The 21,693-nt window shown below is 45.6% G+C and overlaps 1 protein-coding gene and 1 long non-coding RNA gene across 9 annotated transcripts in view; one reads left to right on the top strand and one right to left on the bottom strand.

Annotated features, from left to right (window-relative positions):
• The window catches only part of CCDC60 (coiled-coil domain containing 60), a 204,744-nt gene that overhangs the window by 121,436 nt on the left and 61,615 nt on the right, over positions 1–21,693 (bottom strand). The gene's annotated exons all lie outside the window — the stretch shown is intronic.
• LOC104001710 (uncharacterized) overlaps positions 1–21,693 on the top strand; it is a 281,675-nt gene that overhangs the window by 249,914 nt on the left and 10,068 nt on the right. The window contains exon 3 of the long non-coding RNA XR_010148165.1: positions 17,391–17,506. This is a non-coding gene — a long non-coding RNA (uncharacterized LOC104001710). The remainder of the gene's footprint in view (positions 1–17,390; positions 17,507–21,693) is intronic.

Below are 21,693 nucleotides of genomic sequence, written 5' to 3'. Positions count from 1 at the left end.
ATTGTCAGGGAGAGGTGGTAGAAGAAGAGACTTCATCTGGGGAGACAAGCAAGTCCTCTACTGAGAACTTAGGGGAGACAAAGCAGCAGGAGTCCTCTGGGAAGAAGAGGAGAAGGAACAATGATCCCTGGGAAGGAAGCTTCTGATACTCACTCAGCACATGGTACAGGCCTGGCTCTGCATTCTTTCTGTCATTGCTGAATGAATGAGAAGATGAATGCATCACAGTCTCAAGGTTTAACCCCACAGGTTAATGATTCGTTACAAAGGAAACGAGATACCCATATAACAGTGAGGTCTGGTGGACACCACTTTAACCATCATGGCTATGCTTAGCATCACCAATGACAGGACAAACTCTTATCAGGTGAACCTGAAGTGATGCACTGGGAAGGGCACAGCATCGCCTACATGGTTACATCACCTACATACATGTCCTGCCCCAGAGGTCCAATCTGAATCTAATCATGAGAAAGCAATCAGAAAAATAAAAAGTGAAGGTCATTTTACAAAATAGGTGATCTGGACTCTTAAAAGATGTCAATGTCTGTGTCTGTTGGGGCCTCTGGGAAGCAGACACGGAGAAAGGAGTACAAAATGCTCATTGCGGGTAAGCCCATGAAAGAGAAAAGGAGGAGGAAGTGGGATTTGGCAGGGGAGCCCTAGACCATGATGCAGATCTGACAGAGTCCAGCCAATGCAACAGGGAGATCCAGAGCAAAGATTGCTTGATTGAGCCCAAGCACAAGGCAGAAATGGCCAGTGCCCACTGATGGGGAATTTCTGGGGAAGCTTCTGACTTCCGCTGCATGAAAGCTGCTGTGGATGCTGGCAGTGTCAACAGCTGGAGACTCTCAGCTACCTGTGCCGCCTGCTGGCAAGTTCTTTCTTGGAGAGAAATCCAAGGGATACATCTCTTTGTATTCTAACAAACAATGTCATAAAAGAGGAAGAAGGCAGAAGATCTGTTTCTCTAGGACACCAAGGGGACACAACAACTAAATGCAATGCATGGTCCCTTGATTGAATGCTGGACTGGAGACAAGGCTATAAAGGGCATGACTGGGATAACTAGGGACATCTGCACATGAACTTTATGTTAGATAATAGCATTGGGGCTCACGCCTGTAATCCCAGCACTTTGGGAGGTTGAGGTGGGTGGATCACCTGAGGTCAGGAGTTGGAGACCAGCCTGACCAACATGGTGAAATCCCGTCTCTATTGAAAATACAAAAATTAGCTGGGTGTGGTGGCGTGCACCTGTAGTCCCAGCTACTCAGGAGGCTGAGGCAGGAGAATCACTTGAACCCAGGAGGCAGAGGCTGCAGTGAACTGAGATTGTGCCACTGAACTCCAGCCTGGGGAACAGAGTGGGACCCCATCTCAAAAAAAAAAAAAAAAAAAAGAAAGAAAGAAAGAAAAGGAAAAAGAAAAAGATAATAGCACTGGGTTAATGTGAAATTTCTGTGTTAACTGTATTGTGACTATGAAGGAGAATGTCCTTCGGTAATACATGCTGAAGTGTTTAGGTGTGAAGTGTCTGTAACTGACTTTCAAGAGGCTCAGCTTCAAAAATTGTAAATATACACACATATTATATATATAGTACATACATACATATATACACACATGTATGCATACATACATACATATGAAAAACATCATGGAAACATGTTAAAAACATGGCAAAAGATAACATTGTGAATTTAAGTTAAGGGTATTTGACTGCCTGTTGTACTATTTTTGCAAACTTTCTGTAGCTTTGGAATCTTCTACAATCTTTTACAAGTTGGGGACAAAATATGAAGTGACTGAAACCCCAGTTTCAGGTTTCCCTTGGCTGCAATTAATTTGCTTGGGTCTTCCGTAAATGTCAGTGAAGCAGGACTGCCTTATGGAAGCCGTGCTTTGGGAATAAAGGAAGGGTCTGGGCTTCTTGCTGACATTCAGGGTGGGAGCTTGGATGAAGTTGGGAAACAAAGGTAGGACCCATGCCCCTGAGGCTGGAGAAATTGTGGCCCAGCAGAACCTACAAGTCACCAACTATCATAGTTTTTTGGTTGATTTGTTTGTTTTGGCTAAGTGTTGAGGCCCTGGCTATGTCAGTACCTCTTCTTGAGGACTTAATTAAGGTCACATCTTAACCACTTCCTTTACTGGGCTCTCTGGGGCCACTATGCACCTGCTCAGGACCAGGTACTAGTTAAATAACTAGGGGGACAGAGCCTGATTGTATCTAATAGAGCAGAAGTAACTCCATAAAAGGAAATTGGGTGCTCTGGGAAGGAGGATTGTATGCCTGTCAGCCAAAAGCCAATAAAAGAGATAAAGTAAGAGAAAAAGGAAAAAGGTGGATAGAAAGAAAAATCTTGCTGATGTATTCCAAAAAGTAAAGATAAACCATTTCCTCCTCCAGGCAACATCCCAGGCTGGTTAACAAGATCTCTCTTCCTCAGGATGACTGAAGTTTGGGACCAAATCGCTATTTGTTGTGGGGGATTTTCTTGTACATCATACAATGTAGCATCTCTCCTGCAAGTTACAACAATAAAAATGTCTCCAGACATTGCCAAGTGTCCTCTGGGAAGCAGAATCACCCTCAATTGAGAACACTACTGAGTTAAACTTTGATGAGGGGAGAGGTGGGAATGTTCTTTTTTTTTTTTTTTTTTTAAGACAGAGTTTCGCTCTTGTTGCCCAGGCTGGAGTGCAATGGCGCGATCTTGGCTCACTGCAACCTCTGCCTCCAGGTTTAAGCAATTCTCCTGCCTCAGCCTCCCAAGTAGCTAGGATTACAGGCATGTGCCACCATGCCCGAATAATTTTGTATTTTTTTGTATAGATGGGGTTTCACCATGTTGGTCAGGCTGGTCTCAAACTCCTGACCTCAGGTGATCTGCCCATCTCAGCCTCCCAAAGTGCTGGGATTACAGGCATGAGCCACGTCGACCGGCTGGGAATCTCTTTATAAAGACTCCATTCTAAATCCTGGCCCAACCCTTGATTTGTGGGGAAATTTTTGAAAAAACTCAGGGCACCTGAAAGAAAAAGATAACCAGCAAAATAAGCATTCTATTTAATGCCATGCAATTGAACTGTTCTTCAGTCCTACTTCAGGCTGGAGCCCTCTTCCCACCTATAGAGTTGTTTTGAAGTAAAAAAAAATCTATTGAGCTGTGTGAGGAAAGCTGTAATCAGCAGGGATTTTTTTCCCCTTCCTAAAGATTCCAATTTTTCTGTGTAAGTTCTATTTGTTCTTTGTGTAAGGGCCTCCGTAATAAAGAACTTCATTTTCTACCCTCGATGGCCATTTTGAATGTAGCTGGATATTCCTCACTGGAGTGTGTTCATGAATGAGACCTCCCTGTTTGTCCCACAGCAGACACTGCCTTATTATTATTATCATTATTATTTGAGACAGAGTCTTGCTCTTGTTTCCCAGGCTGGAGTGCAATGGTGTGATCTCGGCTCACTGTAACCTCTGCCTCCTGGGTTCAAGCAATTCTCCTGCCCCAGCCTCCTGAGTAGCTGGGATTACAGGCATGCAACACCTCGCCCGGCTAATTTGTATTTTTAGTAGAGATGGGTTTCTCCATGTTGGTCAGGCTGGTCTCGAACTCCTGACCTCAGGTGATCCGCCTGCCTTGGCCTCCTAGAATGCTGGGATTACGTGAACCACTAGGCCTGGCCAACACTGCCTTATTTAATCCTCACGCCAACCCTATGAGGAATCCTTATTCCTGTTTTCCTGGAAAGGAAACCCAGTATCTGAGAGGTTAAGTCAATTATTCAAGGTCACAGAGACAGGAAGTGGGAGAGCTCAGTACCCTCCAATCCTTGATACCCTCCCCTACCCTTATCTAATCCAGGGATCAGCAAACTACAGCCTGCGGCTGGCTTTTGTATATTACAGTTTTATTGGGCACAGTCACACCCATGTGCTTATTATTGTCTGTGGATGTTTTCCTGTTATAACAGCGAAGTTTAGTAGTTATTTCAGAGGCTGCACAGCCTAGAATGTTACCATCTGGCCCTTTCCAGAAAAAGTTTACTAAGCCCTGAGCTAATTTACCAAGTTGTTGACTTTGCTTCCTAGAGAGCTCTCCAGTCTTTTCCCTCCATTGTCTTCCCACCAGTGTCATTCCCACGCTGCTGCAAGCCACCTGGACAACAGACACAGCCTCCGATGACCTCTCTCCTCCATTCTTGTTTTCCTTGTCCATTGTCCACATAGCTGACCCTTCCAAAATGCACACCCAATCCCATGACTCCATTGCCTAAAATTTTCCTTATTGTTTTTAGACTAAAGTCCAAAATCCTTGCTGGGAACTACACAGCTCTGTGATCTAGCTCCTGCCTTCAGTGTGATCTTGCATTGCTCCGCTGTCCTGATCTCTATGGTCTAGCCAGTGAGCCTCCCTTAAGTGTCTTGCTCATTCTGATCACAGGGTCTTTGCACCTGCTGCCCTCTTTTCCTAGGATGCTTTTGTGCTATCCGTTCACTTTCAATTTGTTAGCTGTGGTTTATCCTTTAACTCTTTGCTGGGATGCATTCCTTGGTCTCTGTAAGCCTGGCAGGCTGTCATATAAGGATGCACAGGTTGGACGCTGCACAACTCTGGAGAGATACACTATTTGCATTTTAGTCTAAGTGAATGGAATCTCCCTTTAATCAGTGAGTGGAAAAAAAGGTGAGGCTAAGTCACCGAAACTGACAAATTATTGAAGAATTGCTACACATCAGCACTGTGCTAAGCATTTTGCATTATCAATCTCATTTACTTCTTCCAACAAACCAATGAGATGGTTATTAAAAAATAACTGTCCCTTTTACAGAAGGAGAAATGGAAGAATAGATGAAGTTGTTCAAAGTTACACAATTGGTCAGTGGTCAGAACCAGGATGAGAACCCTGGTCTTCCTGCATTTAAAACTAGGTTTCAGGCCAGGTGTGGTGGCTCATGCCTGTAATCCCAGAACTTTGGGAGGGCAAGATGGGAGGATCAGTTGAGGCCAGGCATTTGAGACCAGCCTGGGCAACATAGTGAGAACTCTCTCTCTACAAAAAACAAAACAATTAGCTGGACATGGTGGCATGCACCTGTAGCCCTTGCTACTCAGGAGGCTGAGGCAGGAGGATCACTTAAGCTCGAGAGTTTGAGGTTGTGGTGAGCTATGATTGCACCATTGCACTCCAGCCTGGGCAACAGAGTAAAACCCTGTCTCTAAAAACAAAACAAAATGAAATAAAAACAAAAACCAAAACAAGACAAAAAACTTGAGTCCTCAGCCATTAAGCCTCCCTGAAAATTCAGTCTTCTCATCCTTTGAACTGGAAGGAAAGACATTATTCCACTATTTTCTTCTTAAATCCTTCCTGTTTTTAAAGAAGGGTTAGCTGAGAAGGAAGGTGAGTATGAAGAGGGTTGAGGGAGACACACAGTGAGGATGGCTCCAGCTAATAAAGACAAGAGTGGCCGGGCGTGGTGGCTCACACCTGTAATCCCCGCACTTTAGGAGGCTGAGGCGGGCAGATCTCTTGAGGTCAGGAGTTAGAGACCGGCTTGGCCAACACGGTGAAATCCCCTCTCTTCTACAAAGAAAAAAAGTAGCTGGGTGTGGTGGTGCGTGCCTGTAATCCCAGCTACTTGGGAGGCTGAGGGAGAAGAATCGCTTGAACCCAGGAGGCAGGGGTTGCGGTTAGCCAAGATCACACCACTGCACTCCAGCCTGGGTGACAGAGTGAGATACCATCTAAAAAAAAGCAAACCAGAGTGATAGACAGTGCAGGGTTAGGAGGGGGCCTGGGAGAAGAGGTGAGGGAGGGGGAACTGACATCCAGAAAAGAACCCACAAGCAGCTAAAGGACTGTATTATTGTTTTTTCCTGTGTGAGGTGCAATGTAACCTTCTCCCTCTCTTCTGTGAACCCTTCAGTAAAATCCCCGTTATGCACTGGCACATACGGAGTGGGGACTGCTCTCTGAGGGGCTTGATGAGCCAGGCCCCAAGGTGGGCTGGGGGAGCAGAGGTGGACAAGGGACGGATTCAGGAGAAAAGAATGTGGAGTCGGAATCCCCTCTCCATGCACCACACCTGCGTGACCCGAAGAAAGTCATCTCTTGTGTACTTCCGGGCTCCCACCTGGCACTGCCTAATCTTCATGCAAAGGCCATGAGGATGCTGAGAGGCCCACTTGGTACACAGGGCTTTGTGAACCAAAACAAGCCAAGGAAATGTCACTATTACTCTCACTATACCAGGAGTACCTGTAGTTTATACACATTGAATCAATTATGAGCTATGAATGAAAAATATAACTTGCGTGAGATCACGAAAATGTTCCCCCCACAATGCCTTAAGGGCCGAGCAAGACTGTCAGTGACCCGATGGTCAGCAAAAGTAGCGATGCAGCGAAATAACAGTAGGTGGCGCTAGATGCCATAGCTTTCAATCAAGTCCTGGTTTCTTTTAATCTCTTTCTCTGCCTCCCTCTTCTCTCACTTGATTGAAATGGAAATTGGCTGCCAGCATCAATGAGCCCCCAGCAGCCCTGGGACTGAGCTGGCATGCCAACAGCCAATGTGTTATCCACCCAGTTAAAAAAATTAATCAAATGCATTAATCTCATAAGCTCTTTTGAAAGACTAGGTATGAGGGGCCAGCAGTCCAGCTGTCAGACCCTGGGAGCTAATGGGAATCTGTACGATGGGCTAGGGTCTGCTGTTCAAAGTCCTGGAGGAGCTTCAGGAAACAGGAGCCCCGGGATGTGACAACCACTCTATTCTGTATCGTGAACCTTGCAAATGGCGTGTCTGGAAATGCGGGAGGCTTGAGTTGGCAAATGGGCTCCAGTCTGAGCGCTAGCTTCAATCTACCCATGAGTAGTCATTCTGTCTGGAGTGTCCTCCAGTCCAGTCTTATCAGAAGAAATATCTGTGATTGATTAGCAATGTCTGCCACAGACCCAGTAAGGAACAGCAGCATCAATGTGCCCCATTACCATTCCTGCATTGGGGGGGGGGGGGGCTTTACCTGTCTTTTCTCATTAAATATTCACAGCCACTCCAAAAGTTGATAGCATGATTATCTCTATTTTCTGATTAAGAGAACCGAGACCCAGAGAAGTTAAATAACTTGCCAGAGGTCACCCAGCGAGTGAGTGAGGGCTAGAACCAGAAGTTCAAACGTATCCTGTTGGCTGCAGGGCTCCGTTTATTGCATATTACACCACAGTTTACTTCCTTTCTTGGAAATGAAAAAATTTATTTGGCAATTCATCCTGGATAAATGAAACAAAGAGTGACCTAAGAAAGTATCCTTTCATATTGCCAATGTCCTGATAAGAAGGATGTGTGTTGGTGGTTAAGCCCCCACATGGCTTCCATCCGTTTTCTCTCTCCCTGGAAGAAGATAAAGTTGACATCTCTGCAACAATCAAGTGAACCCCCTGAAGGTCCAAAGAAACACAGCCTCCCATTGGCTAATAACTTTTAACCTCAATTTTTTTTTTTTTTAATGTGAAGAGCAGAAGCAGAGCTGAGCTTAAGCCACTGGTGAAAGAGAAAAGAGCCAAGATTCAGGAGAGCTGCTTGGGGCTGGATGAAGCTTGACTCTTGGGCTGAGCTTTAGTGTGACACCAGAGATGCTGGGATATGAATTCTACAATGCTGTCCCCTGGATGCCATTCGATGGAAATTTACATGGATTACCTTTTGAGGCTCAGTGAGGGGCAAGAGCAGCTCACATATTTCTTAAATATCTATTAGGAGTTAGAAAATATCTGAGGATGTGGTGCTGAACAAGGGGCCATCCTTTCCTCAGGGATCTGGTGGTCTAGTAGGAGACACTTAACTACAATGTAGGAAAGGGCAGGCATCAAACAGTGTGGGGGCTGGAAGGGTTGTTGGCAGCGATTCAGACTGTGCTGAACACAAAACTTGGGGGAAAGGGTGTATCGGGGCTCAGAACATGATACCCCAAAACATGGTGCCTTGGCATGCTAAGTATTTTGGATGGAAAGAGATGGGGACGGGCTCAGAAACAAGGTCTCTCTGACTTTCTTTCCACCTCTCCTCTTTCTCTCCCGAGAAGGTCATAGAAACTGGAATTTCTCACCCCCAAGGTGAGAACCAGCTCTGTCTGGTTCCTTCTGTCTGAAACACCTATAGGGCAGAAAAAGTAAAACCTTTTACCTCACCCGTCACAAGGGTCTTGGATGACATCACCATAACAAAAGACATATTAATGAGAGAAAAGCATAACAATTTTTTTCTTTTTTTGAGATGGAGTCTCGCTCTGTCGCCCAGGCTGGAGTCCAGTGGTGTGATCTCGGCTCACTGCAGCCTCCGCCTCCCGGGTTCAGAACATGAACGAGGCTTTTCACCCCCAAGCTGGCTCACAGAAACTAGAACTTCGCTCTCCCAAAGCAAGCCATAAAACCTAGAAAGGCTACTGTCTGGCCTCCTCCCTTCCATCCTGATGGTTCTATGTGACATGTTTCTGGTCCCATACCTGGGGGAAAAATGTCTTACAGAGACACAGAAAATAATCTGAACAAACATGCCTTCCTAAGCACACCTCCCCTTAGGTTTACTACCTTTAGATAACACCCCTTTTTGTCCAATCATGTTTCTCTACAACTATCCACTCTTCTCATCAGACTTAGCATAAAAACACAGTTTTCCCTTGGTCTTTGGGTCTCCATTTCTGAAGGCTCCCATGTTATGTAAAACTTCGGTTAAAAAAATAAATGTGGCCGGGCGCAGTGGCTCACGCCAGTAATCCCAGCACTTTGGGAGGCTGAGGTGTGGGGATCACTTGAGGCCAGCCTAGCCAACATGGCAAAACCCTGTCTCTACTAAAAAAAATACAAAATTAGCTGAGTGTAGTGGCGCGCGCCTGTAGTCCCAGCTACTCAGGAGGCTGAGGCAGGAGAATTGCTTGAGCTGGGGAGGCAGAGGCTGCAGTGAGCTGAGATCGCGCCACCGCACTGCAGCCCGAGTGACAGAGTGAGACTCCGTCTCAAAAAAAATTGTTTTGCTTTTCTTTCATTAATACGTCTTTTGTTATGGGGATGTCATCCAAGAACTGTGATGGGTGAGGTAAAGGGTTTTACTTTTTCTGCCCTATAGGTGTTTCAGACAGAAGGAACCAGAAGGAGCTGGAATGGTTGGAATGCAGAGTATGGGATGTGTGTGTATGCCTGTGTGTGTGTGTGTGTATTGGGGTGTGGTGATGAAGGTTTTCCTGATGTCACGAGGCAGGAGAGAACATTCCTGAAGCTGGTAATGCTGTTGAGAAGCCATTTCGGCAAAATCAGCTTAGGGGTGAGGGCCCAGTGAAGGACTGAAGATGAAGCATTGAGTTTTCTGTCATTTCATTTTTTATTACTTTAGTTTTTTTAAAGCAAGTAGTATTTTCGAATGGTTTAAAAAACATATCAAAAGGTACGTCACTTTTTAAAATGTATTACTTCCACCTTGTCCTCAAACCATTCATTTCCCTCCCTGGAAATGACTAGTGTTATCAAGTTCTTGTGTATCCTTCCAGAGAGATTTGGAAACCACACACACACACACACACACAGACACACACACACACACACACTCTTTCCAACACTAGCATCTACCTTTCACACAAATACACATGGTAGCACTGTTTGTGCCCTGATTTCCCCCGACATAACAATGTATCTTGGAGAGTGTCAGAGTATTGAGTATCGCGGGACTATAAGGAGGCTGGAGCAGGTTGATACCAAACTCTTGAGTCTTTGGAGCTGAATCTGGGAACAAGAGTGGTGGCTAAGAGGCTGTCATTAATGCATGGATTGGAGCTCTGAGGAGAGGATGGAATTGGAAGTTAAGGTAAGGAGTGTTGAATTAACTGTCAGAGAGGGAGGTGGGAAAAGGGGGCAGAGAGAAAGAGTGAGAAGGAGACACACAGAGAGAGGCAGACAGACAGAGACAGAGAGGGGGGCCTTGGAGGGAGGAGGGGAGAAGAAGATACTAAGATTATGAAGATTAGAAGGCCAAAGACTGACACAGGGGGAAACTGTCAAGGAACACAGAGGACCAAGAAGATACAGAAAAGCCTGCCTGTTTCTGTAAATAAAGTTTTATTAGAACACAGAAAATGGATATTGAGTGAAATCCCAGTCTTCTATGTTTGCAAAATCTCAAATCATTTATCTTTTTGCATTTCTTAATTGTTTGTTGGTGTGAGGGCTGGAGTACATTTTGGGGACAATAAAGATGTCATTCATTAAGGGCTTGCTGCTGCCTAGCAGCTGCAATACCTTCTCTTCCTCATTGCAAGGGAGACCTTCAGTAGATAAGCAGGCAACTTTCCAAGGTGTTACAGAAGTTCTTTTTGGCTGTCACAACTTGCTGGGGGTTGGGGGGTGGTGCATCTAGTAAGTAGATGCCCATGATGCTGCTAAACATCCTACAATATACAGGACAGTCCTTCTTCCCCCACAAAGCCGTATCAGCTCCAAACTTTCAAGAGTGCTGAGGTTGAGCAACACTGTTGCTAAGACAAGTGCTGTGTTTTTATTTTGCCTGGAGATCCCGGGGCACCCAGCACCTAGGTTGGCGATGATCAGGATCTAGGTTTTGCTTTCCCCTACACCGGAGTCTGTGGTAGGCAGCCTCTTAAGATATCCCCCATGATACCCACCTCCTGGTACTCACACTCTTGTATAATCTCCTCCCCTGGAGGTTGGGCTGAACCTAGTAACTCACGTCTAATGACTAGAACTTGGCAAAAGTGATGCAATGTCCCTTCTGAGATGAGGTTACAGGATAAACATGGCTTCTGTCTTGGGCACCTGCTCTTGATCTGGGGAAAACCAGCTTCCAAGTTGTGAGCTTCTCTTTGGGAGAGGTCTTCTCTTTGGGAGAGGTCCACATAGCAAGAAACGTATTAGGTTGGTGCCAATTTCATTGCGGTTATTGCTATTACTCTTTTTTTTTTTGAGACGGAGTCTCGCTCTGTCGCCCAGGCTGGAGTGCAGTGGCGTGATCTCGGCTCACTGCAAGCTCCGCCTCCCAGGTTCACGCCATTCTCCTGCCTCAGCCTCCCAAGTAGCTGGGACTACAGGCGCCCGCCACCACGCCTGGCTAATTTTTTGTATTTTTTTAGTAGAGACAGGGTTTCACCGTGTTAGCCAGGATGGTCTCGATCTCCTGACCTTGTGATCTACCCGCCTCGGCCTCCCAAAGTGCTGAGATTACAGGTGTGAGCCACTGTGCCCGGCCCTTGCTATTACTTTTAAATGGCAGAAACTACAACTACGTTTGCACCAGCCTAATACATCTCTAGCCTACAGCCAGAAAGCACCTGATACCAGCCAATAGCCAAGTGTATGAGCTTGGGAGTGAGCCGTCTCCCTGTTGAGTCTTGAAATAACTGTAGGCCCAGCTGCCATCTTCAGTGTGGCCTCAGGAGATCCTGAAGCAGAGGCTCCCAGCTAAGCCATGCCTAGATTCCCGACCCACAGAGATTGTGAGATAATCAATGTTTGTTGCCTTTAGCTGCTAAGGTTTAGAGTAATTTGTCACATAGAAATATGTAACTGAAATACAGCTATACAGGAATAAACTCTCCACAAGAAACAGTTGATGATTTGGGTTACATAAACTCATTTACTTTCTCTTTAGGGGCTAGTCACAAAATTAATAGCTCTTCTTTGAATATAACAGTCTCCCCTATTGGCAAGAAAAATGTGTTGGTCTGTTTCAGGGTGTGAACCATTAGCTGGCTCCCATATGCATTTAAAAAAAACCTTTTTATTTTTAATAAAATAAAGCAGAGAAAACCTTTTTATTTTTAATTTAATTTAATTTTTTGTCCACGGCCTGGGCATGACTTGGTTGTAAACAAGATCATTCCATAACTGAACTACCACAGGAGACAGTAGATTGTAGTATTGAAAAGCACAGACTTAATCAGACAGACTTGGTTTTAAATCCCAGCTCTGCCATTTGCTAACTGTTTGGGCAAGAGCCATAAGAAATACACCTTCTGGAGTGCCCACTTTATAGGTTAAAAAAAAGCCACTACCAAGCCATAGAGGGGCAGAGTGACTGCATATAACTACAGAGTCAGGAAATGAACCCAGTGGTGATCATTAAGTGAAGAAACTACTGGGTCGTTTCCAAGGTAAGCAAGTAGAACAGCAATCTTGGGCTTTCTTAATTGGTACATATGCATGCATGTGTGCTTGGATAGATACAACATATTTTTAGTAATTAATTAATTTATTTTTGAGACAGGGTCTTGCTCTGTCACCCAGACTGGAGTGCAGTGGCATGATCATAGCTCGCTGCAGTCTCGAACTCTCGGGCTCAAGTGATCCTCCTTCCTGAGGCTCCCAAGTAGCTGGGACCACAGGCACGTGCCACCATGCCTGGCTAATTAAATTTCTTTTTCTTTTCTTTTCTTTTTTCTTGTAGAGGTGAGTTGTCACTATGTTGCCGAGGCTGATGTTGAACTCCTAGCCTCAAGTAATTGCCCTGCCTTGGCCTCCCAAAGTGCTGGGATTATAGGTGTGAGCCACAGTGCCTGGCCAGATACATCATCTTATAATTTTAATTTTCCGACTGCACTTGGCCACCTGGCTTCTAGTGTTATGCTCCATTTATGTACACACACCCCACCTGGATGGGACATTCATGCCAAGGGCAGTCAGAATATACCCCTCTATGGCCCTGGATGTCCCCTCGGTGTTCTCTGCTGACCCCACTGGCATTGTGGTGATTGTTCTGGCACCTCTTATGACAAGAAGATATTTGTCCTTAGCTGTCCTTAAAGTGGTATTTCCAGCCAGCGTGTTATGAACATTGAATGCTGTAAAGACTCACTGCTGATGAAGGAACTTTAGAAACGTGAAACCAAAATGCAGCCGTGATACCTGTCACCATCTCTCAGTCCCTGGAGGAAGTACAGAAACCCTAGTGTATTGCATCCTCTGGTGCTCCGGCTTCAGCCTGAGGATCAGTGGGGGTATGTAGGTAAGTGGGTGGGGCTGGAGCACCAAGACTTGGCTTATATTCATGAAGTAAAAAGAAAACCAAGCAGCTCCAATTTAAAACCTTTTTTTTTTTTTTGCTATATTCAGCTTACCTTTTTATTATGTTTTGTATTCATATTTTAAACATATTCAAAATCACTGATTTAAGCAGCTATTCCTCTTACATTGTAAATGCTGTTTTCTCTCTCCTCTTCTGGATTCTAGCATTGCAATGTATGCGAGGAGTATGACCTTGTCACATTGTGTTTTTGGTTTCAGGCACAATGCCAAACAAAGAGTGGCTTCTTGGCAGTTATTTGTTCAGTGAGTGGATGAAGGGATGAAAATAAAACTTCAATATGTGTTGATTTTTCAACTTCTAGACAACTCAGAGACAAAGCCTGGGAAACTGAATTATGGGTATGGAATGTGAATGCTATTGATCTTGACAATGTAAAAATAGTAGTAAAGACGCAAGGGGAGCTGATGAGACCCTCATCTCTTCCACAAAGTAAGGAGTCAAAGACGCTCTCTAGGGTGAATGAGGCAAGAAGACCCCCAACTCTCTCTCTCTCTCTCTCTCTCTCTCTCTCTATATATATATATATATATATTTTTTTTTTTTTTTTTTGAGACAGAGTTTCCCTCTCATTGCCCAGGCTGGAGTGCAATGGCACGATCTCTGCTCACCACAATCTCTGCTCACCACAATCTCCACCTCCCGGGTTCAAGCGATTCTCCTGCCTCAGCCTCCTGAATAGATGGGATTAAAGGCATGTGCCACCACTCCCAGCTAATTTTGTATTTTTAGTAAGGGCAGAGTTTCTCTATGTTGGTCAGGCTGGTCTTGAACTCCTGATCTCTGGGGATCCGCCTGCCTTGGCCTCCCAAAGTGCTGGGATTACAGGCCTGAGCCACCACACCCAGCCTCATCTATATTTTTTAATTACAGAATTAACCACTAGGGGAGCTGAAGGTAAGGCTACTTTTGGAGGGTGGGAGTTAGGGGTGGGGAGTGGTGTGGGGATGCGGTAACTAGATCCTCATCTTTCACAGCAGAAAATTATTCAAGTTTTAAATGCATAAACTAAGAAATACAGGTAAAATATAGAATTTAGAGGCATGGGTCATTGGAGGAAGTAGCAAAAAGTGTTAGACACGGCTGCCCTGAGGGATGGCATCAAGGATGAGAAGAGGGCAGGGAAGAGGGACTCCTGCTTTACAGCAGAAGATTTTTGATGATTTTTTTTTTTAATCTGAGAATGTTTTACATTAATTTTCTAAAAACTAACAGAGTTTGAGAGCCCTAGTTGGAGTTAAAATACAGAGCCCGACTTTGTTCCCGTGAAAATCAACAAGCACAACAAGCCTTGTAATATCCATGCTCATTTCAGAGTCAAGACAAAATTAATTTGGAAAAGAAAATACAGCCGGGGAACAGAGTTAGCAACCTCAGGAAATTCAGGGAAATGTAATTGAGTAAGAATTATCTCCTTAATTACTTCTGACCAAATCAATAACAACGCTGGATGAGAAACCACAGTTGCCACCAATGAGGATCAAGTCGCTGAGAAACCAATTGGGGTTCAGGCTTGTTTGAAAAGCAAAACACCTTCCTCTTCATCGTTAGCAAACACGGTTGCTGGGGGTGTGCGCGGAGACAGGAGAAGGCTGCAGTTTGCAGCCTGGGGTGGAGAAATGAGCTGAACTTTCTTATTACTTTCAAACGTGAAAGCCTGAATAGAGGAGCTCCTTTCTCCAAAGAGGAGCAAGCATGGATGCCCTTGATGATGTCAAATGCTCATTTTCATGCTTTCCTGGGGTTAATCAGACACCCAAGCAGGTTCACCATGCAAATTAGAAGGAGGTGAGCCAAACACCTCAAAGGTAGGTGAGGGAGCATTTTTGTTTGCAGAGCACAAGCTTTTTGTGGGAACTGCAAAGATTTCTTTCAAACCATCTCCATGTGCCTTTGGGGAGGGAGTGGTGAGGATCTTTGTCTCTAAGGGGCCCTGCTGGGCACGACCCTCTAGATCTGTCATGGTTTTGGAGCTGGGTTAAGATCTTATCTAGAGCTGAGATTCAAGAGTGCCCTATCTGCCTAACCTCTGACAGACCTACCTGTCCTCATCCCTGTTGGGGTCTTTGGCAACTAACCAGGACCTTCTCAAGTCCATCTCACACTTGGTGCCTTGCTCCTTGCTCTTCTGACCTGTGGACTTGTCAATAAATCATCCTCACTGTTCAGATATTTCTCCATTCAAAAAGGTCTTCCTGAGCCCCTCTGGGGGTCCCAGCTCAGAGCTAGGAAACACACACCCACCCCCAAACTCCCTCTCAGAGTCTCATTGATGGCAGGGTGGTGGGGGGGAGGTAGGCAGATAATTAAGCAGTTATGATATCATATGATGTAGCTGTGGTGGGAGTGAGGGAGCTGGGGGTGTGAGCACACAACTGACCCAGCAAGGGTGGAGGACAGTCAGAAGGATAAACAAAATGACTTTTTTTTTTTTTTTTGGAGACAGAATCTCACTCTGTCAACCAGGCTGGAGTGCAGTGGCGTGATCTTGGCTCACTGCAACCTCAGCCTCCCGGGTTCAAGTGATTCTCCTGCCTTAGCCTCCCAAGTAGCTGAGATTACAGGCACATGCAACCATGCCCAGCTAACTTTTTTGTATTTTTAGTAGAGACAGAGTTTCGCCATGTTGGCCAGGCTGTTCTCGAACTCCTGACCTCAAGTGATCTGCCCACCTCGGCCTCCAAAAGTGCTGGGATTCTAGGCATGAGCCACCGCGCCCGGCCTAAAGGAAATGACTTCTGAGTACAGTTCTAAAGGATGAGGAATGATTAGTATGTGAGGTGATGGATATGTTAATTAGCTTGATTCAATCATCCCACAATGTATACATACATCAAAACATCACGTTGTATGCCATAAATATATACAATTTTTCATTTTTCAATTGAAAAAATAAATAAAAGAAGAGGAAGGAGGAAGATGTGCCAGGCAGAGGGGACAGCATTTGCAAAGATCGGGATGGAGGTGAGTGAGAACTTGATAGTGAAGGTGGCTCAGTCCAGCTGGAGCATAGCAATAGGGTTGGTGGAGGGGAGGGGTGAGGAACGAGGGAGCGGTAGAAAGGGCCAGTCATGATCGTGACAGCAGCTGGGATCTGGGATTTTATGCAGAGGGCACAGGGGGAAGATGGGGCTGAGGGGTTTGAGTGTGGCTGCTGGGACTCTCCCCAGGCCACTGTGATTGGGAGTGGGACACCAATTTGTAGCTGGGTGATTAAAGCCCAATGTTACGCTCTTAGACTGCAAGCCCAGGAAATCTGCAACTTGGTGATTAAAGCTCGACGTTATGCTCCTAGACTCCAAGCCCAGGAAATCTGCAGACTGGCAGCTAGACGGTACTAGTTTCCTCCCAGGCATAGATGCTCCAGTCAACTCCCCATGGGAGCCTTCCTCTCTCACCTTCCATCCATGTGGCTTCGGAGGTGAACACGGGATGCAGACCCAGCCAATCAAAATATTCCACCTCCCTGGCTGCAGGGAGGATCTTATTTTTTCATGAGTCTGAGACCCAAAGAAAAACCAAGGTATTTAGTCTCAGGACATTTGCTGCTGCTCCTGGGAAGGAGAAGATCTCTTTCTGCTGGGGTTGCTCCCATGGAAGAATGTGGGCCTAGAGCTCTTGGCGACTATCTTGGCCATCAACTTGGTAAAGCCTGCCTGAGAATGAAGGCAACACAGAAGAAAGAAGAGTGTGTATCTGGAGAGAATGTTTGAACACTTGGAACTCATTATTCCTAAAGCTAGGTTTATTTGTGGACTTTTTGTTAATCTTAGATAATTAGTTTTCTGTTTTGCGTAGGCCACATTGAATTGGGGTTTTCTATCATTTGCAACTAGCAGGATCTTGATTTGACCACAATTTTGTTAGCATATTGCAAATATTTTTGTCAAGACAACCCCAAACTACACCCCTGGAGAGTTACACTAGTTCTCTGTGGCTAAACCAAAATCCATGGGAGATCTTTCATTTAAAAATTATCAGAGATCATCAGCGTTGAGAGATTACCCAACACAACACCTCCATCACATGACAGACACACTAAAAACAGCTGCCATTTACCTACTAAGTGTCTAAGTGCATACTATGTGCTACCCACTTAGTTTTACACATATTATTTCCATTTACCCTTGCAATATATTTTGTGGGATAGGACTGCTATTATCTCCATTTTACAGATGAGAAAACAGGTCCAGAGAGGTTAATTTCCAGTTACATGACAGAGTAAGGAACAGAGGTGGGGTTCAAACACAAACTGCACTTTGGCTCCAAAGCTTGTACTCTCTCTGCTTCACCAACAGATGTGCAATCTAAGACTCAGAGAAGCTGGAGAATTTTCCTAACGTCACACAGCAAAGGAATGGAAGACTCAGGACAAGAATACACGATCCTCTCCTTCCAACATGTCACCCAGCAGGTGCAATAAGTCAAAGGGCAGGGTATGGGATTTGGAGTCATACAGACCTGAGTTCACCAGCCAGGGTCTTTGGCAGATAAGATTACTCTTTGAGCCTCAGTTTCCTTGTGTGCAAGGTGAGAATAATCACAAAGCCTACTTCATAGGCTTGTGATGGAGAATCAACACAACATCACATGCAGGCCCAGCCAATCAGAATATTCCACCTCCCTGGCTGCAGGGAGATCTTATTTTTTCATGAGTCTGAGGAAGGAACATGAGGCTGCACCTCCTGTGATGGACGTGATGTGTGTATAAAGTTCTTAGGACAGAGCCAGGTTTATGGGGGCTCTCAATAAATGTTAATTGTGAATGTAATTGTTACAATTAATAAGCTGTGCTGTTAATGAAGGTATAAAATGCAGGTGATCTGCCACATGACCACAGGCTAGTTGCTGAATTACAGCGGCCATTGGTCCCACTGGTAAAATAGGGTTATTATCCGCCTTTTGCTCATGACACCAGGGCGTTACAAGAATTAATTAGCAGCTTTACAATGTACTGTGCACTTTGATGCTCTATAAACAGAGAAATGTGATGGTTGAATATTTGTATGATATCCATTATTGAGGATATCTTGAATTGGTTTACTGATGTTAAAATAAATTCAACCTTCCAAAAGTGGATAAATCTATCTGAGTCAAACAAAAGAAGACTGGGTTTTAATTATCTGCCAACACCTTAGAAACCTACAACAACTGGACATCTGGACATCCATAGGCTGAGCTCAATGCCCTTGTCTTGAACGTAGAAAGAGATGCTGAGATTGTCGGGCTGTCTCTTCCTCTAGATCTGAGCTCCTTCGGGGCCAAGATTGCGTCTTGTCTTGCAGTAGATCCCCAGCCTTGAGTACAGGATTTGATACGTGGCAAGTGCTGGATAAATGCTTGATGAATGAAAGGATGGATGGATGGACAGATGGATGGACAGTTGGATGGATGAATGGGATCCTGAACCTCTTGGTGATAGGAGATTAGATGGGTCTGGTCTCAAATGCTTGTGCCAAAGTAGATGGGGAGTCACATCAGGTATTGGAAGAGAAAACCTCTCAGGCAGTTTGGTAAATTGGAAGGACACTTGACATCACACGGACCTGGGTAACCAGCTCTGTGACAATGGGCCTTGGACCAAGCCCCTCTTTCTTCATCTGAGAATGTTGATAATGTCTTTGAGCTGAAAGTAACAGGAAACTCCACTCACTGTTGCTTACACATAAGGAAATTTATTACTCCATGTAAGAAGAAGTACAGAGTAGGATTTGGGATTTCAGGGTTGACTTTGAAGGTCTGTCATGTCACTGAGCTCTGCACAGAGTGAATTGCCCACAGAATCAGCCTCATCTTTAGACATCTTTCCCTCATGGTTGTAAAGTGCCTTCTGGCAGCAACCAGGGTCAAGGCTTCTTTCCCGCACCCATTGGCCCAAATGGGCTCCGGGATGGCCATCATTCGAACCAGTTGTTGGCGAAGCAAATAAGATAGCTATGACTGGCCAAATCCAGTGCTGCTCAAGCCGTGGTCCATGAACCAATGCCAGCAGCATCATTTGGGAGCTTATTACGCCTGCAAATTCATGGACTACATTCTGACCAGGTGAACCAGAACCTCTGGTGTGGACCAAGGAATCTCCACTTTCAGACATTCCTATGGCTGTTAAAGTCTGAGAACCACTGGATTAAACTCAACTGGGAGGGGAGGGACAACTACAAAATACAGGTGATAATGCCAACTTTAGAGGGTTGCTAAGAAAACAAATAATATCACATATGTGAAAGACTATCACACAGTAGATGCTTAATACATGTTGGTTTCCTTCATTTCTTTCCCTTTTTAGCGATATTGAAATATTTACTCTTCTCCATCAATTATCTTCCTCCACTCAGTGCTAAATATCCTCATGCTGCTCTGACCTATGGAAACCAACCGGGCCAGGCGCAGTGGCTCACGCCTGTAATCCCGGCACTTTGGGAGGCCAAGGCGGGTGGATCACGAGGTCAGGAGATCGAGACCATCCTGGCTAATACGGTGAAACCCCGTCTCTACTAAAAATACAAAAAATTAGCTGGGCACGGTGGCAGGCGCCTGTAGTCCCAGCTACTCGGGAGGCTGAGGCAGGAGAATGGCGTGAACCCGGGAGGTGGAGGTTGCAGTGAGCTGAGATCGCACTACTGCACTCCAGCCTGGGCGACAGAGCGAGACTCCGTCTCAAAAAAAAAACAAAACAAAAAGGAAACCAACCTGTAGGCTAATTTATACTAAGGTGGGAGTGACACATAGCATCACTAGCTTAGTAGCATTTTCACCTTGAAAATGCAGAGCATGGAGTGCACGATACTTAATCTAAAAGGCTGCTTGGCAAGTGGTGTAATATTAGGCATGTAGCAAGTTTTGCTGTGTAGGGGTATGTTTTAGTGTGGACTATGCTGCTCCATCCTCAGATCATACCCCATAGGTAATTTCCTACTCTGGCCACACTGAAGGGACTAGTTGGCTAAGCTGGATGCCCAGTGGCAGCCACAAGAACACAGGGTGCGATGTGGGAGGGCTGAGGGTAGCCAGGCTGATGGCATCACATACATCCTTCCCTTCCCCCCTGTCTTCAGAGTCCTGTTGGGGACTGTTAGGGAGAACGTAGCCCCTCTTGAGGCTTTGATCTTTGGCTCTGCAAGTTCCAGATTCCCTTTGAAGTATAATTATAATTAAAAGGAAAATCCCAAGCAGACACCAGATGAGGTCTGCACCCGACATGCACTGTTGGCAGAGTTTCCTAAGTCAGCAGCTGGCTCCGCATGTCAGGCTCAAAGGAAAAAAAGAAATTGGCCACTCATTTGAAGGAACTTTATTCTGAATGAGCTGGAACTGTAAAGGTCCCTTAATCCCTGGAGAAAAGAACAGATGGGAGGGCAAGGGAAATGTTGGCAGTGAGAAGATGATTAATTAAGTTGGATCCCAGGTCCCTCTTTCAACAGGAGGATGCCCATCTGGGTCCTGGGTGCATCTCCTTTTTAGCACCCCATGAACTAAGAGGGTGACCCCAGTTTGTCATCCAGGCTTCCAGAGCTGGATCTTTATCCTAAGCTAGGGACACAAAGACTTCTTCCTTGGGATCAAGATAAACTGGGGCCTCTTGAATTGATGAAATATTCATACCCCACTGCCCTTCATCCTATATTTTTTTCTCCATAGTTTTTGTTTGAAAAACTTCCTTTGGCATTGCATGGCCCTAAATTGCAGGTCAGCGTCATCACTGTGTGACTCTGGTCAAGTTAGAACCTCCCCATGCATCAATTTCCTCATCTGTAAAAAGGAGACATTCATAATATTGCCTTTCTTTTTAGAGATATGAGAATTACAGCTAATAAATTCTAGGTACCTCACATAGTACCTGGCATTTAGTGGGTGCTTAATAAATGTTGTCTATTAAGACAATTCTGGGCTCTGCCAATAAACTCCTTAGCTCTTGAAGGCCTAAACTAAACCTTACTACAAAGAGTCAGTATGCATTAAACAATCTTAAGACTATAAAGGGATCCTCAAGACAGATTATCTAATTGTAAAATGCTAGTTTCACCACTTAATAGTGTGTCCATGACCACTTTTATCAGTGAAAATGAAAAGTGAGCAATTTGATTTTTTTAAAGGAATGGAGTTTTGCTCTGCTGCCCAGGATAGAGCGCAGTGGTGCTGAGAGATGACAAGGTGCTAGCAGCCCTCACTCTCGGCACCTCCTTGGCCTTGGTGCCCACTCTGGCCACACTTGAGGAGCCCTTCAGCCTGAGCTGCACTGTGGGAGCCCCTCTCAGGGCTGGCCAAGGCCAGAGCTGGCTCCCTCTGCTTGCAGGGAGGCGTGGAGGGAGAGGCACGGGTGGGAACCGAGGCTGCGTGCCATGCTCCCAGGCCAGCACAAGTTCCGGGTGGGCGTGAGCTCGGAGGGCCACGCACTAGGAGCGGCTGGCCGGTGCCGGTGCCTGGCAGTGATGGGCTTAGCATCTGGGCCAGGAGCTGCGGAGGGTGTGCTGGGTCCCCCAGCACTGCCGGCCTGCCCGCACCGCACTCCCCGCAGGGCAGGGGTCGGACCTGCAGCCCGCCATGCCTGAGCCCCCCGCCTTCCTCCTCCCCTCCGCCGCCCCTTCCTCCCCCCACCCCCTT

This window comes from Pan troglodytes, chromosome 10, assembly GCF_028858775.2.
Source record: "Pan troglodytes isolate AG18354 chromosome 10, NHGRI_mPanTro3-v2.0_pri, whole genome shotgun sequence".
Classification (NCBI taxonomy): domain Eukaryota; kingdom Metazoa; phylum Chordata; class Mammalia; order Primates; family Hominidae; genus Pan; species Pan troglodytes.
Note: the sequence above shows the minus strand (reverse complement) of the source record. Positions and strands in the feature narration are given on the sequence as shown.